Genomic DNA, 4,333 nt, shown 5'->3' on the forward strand with positions numbered 1-4,333 from the left:
TGAGGGGGCACACCACCCTATAAATTAACATTTTTGAGGCATGTTTCTCATACCTATCTTTCTTTCTTTGAAACGACGTGATAAAACCGCACCGTCTCAAAGAGGGGCAAATGTAGACACATAAATCTGTCCACTTAATTAAATGAATATTTAGTAGTTATTTGATTATTTAACCATCAATCAATAATTAATTAAATTAATATTTAATTAATTCATCTTAACCCTCTTCTCCTATTAATTAAATAAATTGTTCAATTTATTTGATTTAATTCACTTAATTAAATTCAGACCATTAATTAAAAAAATAAATCAAATTTGTTTAATTAAATCTTCTCTCACATTTAAATAAATATTTATTTAAATCCCCCAAAATCCCATCTCTCACATTTAAATAAATTAACATTTATTTAAATCACCTTTATCCTCCACCCACTTGCATTTTCCTATAAATGCAAGTTGCACAACTATTTTAAATAAATAAATAATTTATTTAAAATCCTATTTATCCTCACCCACTTGAAACCTTTAATGGTTTCCCTTAAAGTCTTCAAACTTAATGGCTTCCTTCTAGAGCCTTCTCGAGCCTTTAATGGTTTCCCTTAAAGTCTTCAAACTCAATGGCTTCCTTGTAAAGTCTTCTTAAGCCTTTGATGATTTTCCTTAAAGTCTTCAAACTTAATGGCTCTTTCTAGAGTCTTCTTAAGCCTTTAATGGTTTCCCTCAAAGTCTTCAAACATTTAATGCTTTATCTTCCTTTTTCTCGTATAAATAAATTAAGATTTATTTAAATAAAATCCAAAATTCACATTCACATTTAAATAAATAAATATTTATTTAAATATCTATCCAAATGCAAATTACACCATTTAATTGAAATAAATGATTTTATTTTAATTGAAAATCCCAAAATTTCTCCCACTTGCATTCTCCTACAAAATTCACTTGCATGCCTAAATCCCTTCTAGATTCTTCTAACTCCTTCTAATTAGCCTAATCCTATCCTAATCATTGTCACATTTCTAAATAAAATTAAGTCACTTCTCAAAAATATCCAAAGTCTTCAATAACCATTAAAGGCTTTATGTCTTCAAATGGTTAACCTCTAAAGTCTTCCAAACCATTAAAGGCTCTTACATAACCATTCATGGTTAACTCACATTTTACCTTTGGTTAGAGACTTTCCTCCAACTTAACCATCCTTTTGACTCATGGGTCTCTTCAAATCATTTATTTCTTTAACTAAGGTAACCATTTAGCTCTTGCACATTCATTTATCCCTTGGATAAAATGAATATCCATTAACCTGACCCTAACCCAACCCCCTAGGGTAACCATCATGTCCCCTCAAGCATTTAATGCTCCTTATCTCTCCTCTCAAGCCTCCTCATGGTACTCTTGTCAACATGGGATTGGATTGAAAGTCTCACATGGATTGAATATCTTTCAATCCTAACCCTTGTAGGGCTTGCTCAATCTTAACCCTTCATTTCCCCATTTCTTCTATAAATAGAACCCTTCTCCTCAAGCAAAGAAGGAAGCATTAGAGTATTGTTGCTATACTGGTATTAGCATAGAACTTTTTCATAGCATCACTATTTACACTTGCATAGCATTTGTTTATCACATCCAACCATCTTGAATCTCCATATGACATCCATGGCTAGTGCTAAAAGCTGAGAGCTACACTCATTTGGGACTTGGAGAGGGGAGAAACAAGGGAGAACAATCAAAAGGCATCGTGGAAGCATCTTAGGGAGGGTCTTCTCCTTTCTTTTGTTTTGTACCACATCGATATAAAATTATCAAACTATGGGTACCACATCATGGGTGTTTGTTTCAAATATCTCTTTAACTTGCAAACCAATTGTTCTTTCCCTTTCATAACAAACCCATCAAGCTATTGCAAAAAAATATCCTCCTTAATATCCCCATTCAAGAAATCAATTTCAACATTCATTTTCTCTATCTCAAAGTCATAAGCAGCAACAATAGACATTAATAATCTAATACAAGTCAATTTTGCAATAGGGTGGAAAATTTAACCAAAATCAATTCCCTCACTCTGGGAGTAGCTCTTGGCCACTAGTTTGACCTTGTACCACTCTAAATGAACATCTATTGCAAACTAATTTTTAAGTATGCACTTTCATATAATGGGCTTCCTTCCTTTGTGCATACTAGAAAGATCCTAGGTGCTACAACTGTCGAAGGCCATCACCTCCTCCTGAAAAAATTGCATCCATGACTCACTTTCCTCTAAAGAAAGCCTCTAGGCTATAGGATCTAGGTTCATTGTCAATACTCAACAAAGCAAATATATAATAGAAATTTGGTGGGCTATACTTGTCCACTTGATTTCATTGCCTTGTAGACCTCCTCAAGATAGGAGTAATGGGCTCTACATGTTCATCCTCCTCGGTGTACTCATTTTGCACATCATTTGAACTCTCTAAACTCTCTTCTTCTTCTTCTCCATCATCAAATCCATCTAGCTATTCTTCCACATATCTTTTCGCTTCTGAATCTTTGTTTCAAAATGCATTATTTTTTTCTCTCCTTTGGTTGTTCTTCACCTAAGAAAGCTCTAAACTCTCTAAAAATAACATATCTAGAAGAGATCATTTCATGAGTTAGAGTATTCCAAATATTATACCTTTTGCTTTCTTATTGTAACCAACAAAGATGCATTTTTGAGCTATTAGATCTAGCTTAGATCACTTCTCTCGAGGCATATGAACAAAAGCCTCAAAACCAAATACTCTTAAATGTACAATTAAAAGCTTTCTACCCATCCATACTTCATAAGGATTTTAATCAATGAGATTTGAACAAGGAGATCTATTAATTAAATAACAAGCAATATCAACAAATTCTACCCAAACACATCTATCAAGCTTAGCACGACTTAGCATGCTCCTAGCTCTTTCCATTATAGTTTGGTTCATTCTTTATGTTACCACATTTTATTGGGGATTCTAATAAATACTCTTTTATCGAACAATACCTGCATGCTTATATAATTCATCAAATTTTATGAAACAATGTTCATCCCCATTATTAGTTCTCAAAATTTTTCTTATAATCTAATTACTTTTCCACTAAGGCCTTAAATTCCTTAAACTTAGTGAAAATTTTAGATTTAGAATACATAAAATAAATCCAAGTATATCTCAAGAAATCGTCAATAAAAGAAACGTATTATCGAGATTTACCCAAAGAAACATAACCCAATGGACCATGCACATCCAAATGAATAATTTTTCATGATCTCTTTTCCTTATAGACTCCTTGATTAAATGACAATCCATTCTATTTACCAAACATACAATTGTAAGAGAAATCATTTTTTCAATAGAATAATTAAAATTACCATCAACCAACTTTTTATTTAGAATGGTCATAAGACCCTTTTCACCAATGCGATCCAATCTTTGGTGCCATATCATACATGCATTTTTAGTGCTAGTTACATTGGAAGAGTTGCAAAAAGTAGAGGTGTTGAGCATAAACACAGATTAACCTACAACTAGAATTGTCAAATGTTGCATGCATTCTTGAATTTTTCAACTTGGATAGAGAAAGAAGATTTCTTTCAAGTCCTAGATATCTAAAATATTATCAATGGGTTTTACCCTTCCATCATTGAAACACAACTTTACCTTTCCTTAGCCTAGAACCTTCTTTGAAATGTTGTCACCAAGGAAAAAATTCCCCCCATCATATGCATTATAAGATGAAAATTACTCCTTGCGAGGAGTCATGTGGTAGGAGGCACTTGAATCAGTAAGCCAAGCAACATCACTAACAATGTTAGTAGAAATAAACAAAGCATCAAAATCATCATTAGATGACTTTTCTACAAAGGAATCAACATTCTTTTTCTCAACTCTACATTCCTTCTTTGCATGCCCTCACAAGTCCAACACTTTACTCTACTCTTTCTAGAGGTCTTCAATCATCTTTTATACTTCTCCCTCTTTTAATCCCCCTTAGGCCCTTTCTCTTTGGACTTTTGTCGCACAAGCAAGGTATCGCGGGGGGGCAACATTCATAACATTCTTCTCACCTCTTCTGAAAGAAGTATGACAATTGAGTTTTCAGTCTTTGGCTCTGTATTACCACTTCTAATTGCAACCATTATATTTTTCCAAGATTTGGGCAAGGAGCAAAGAAACGAGATACATTTATCTTCATCTTCTAATTTAACATCTATTAATGCAAGCTAAATTATGAATAGATAAAAAACATTCAAGTGATCAATAATAGATTCAACCTCTTTCATTTTTGAAGAATATAACCTCCTCTTGAGATATAATTGTTGAAATACTAATAA

Source organism: Cryptomeria japonica, chromosome 3 (assembly GCF_030272615.1).
Source record: "Cryptomeria japonica chromosome 3, Sugi_1.0, whole genome shotgun sequence".
Lineage (NCBI taxonomy): Eukaryota > Viridiplantae > Streptophyta > Pinopsida > Cupressales > Cupressaceae > Cryptomeria > Cryptomeria japonica.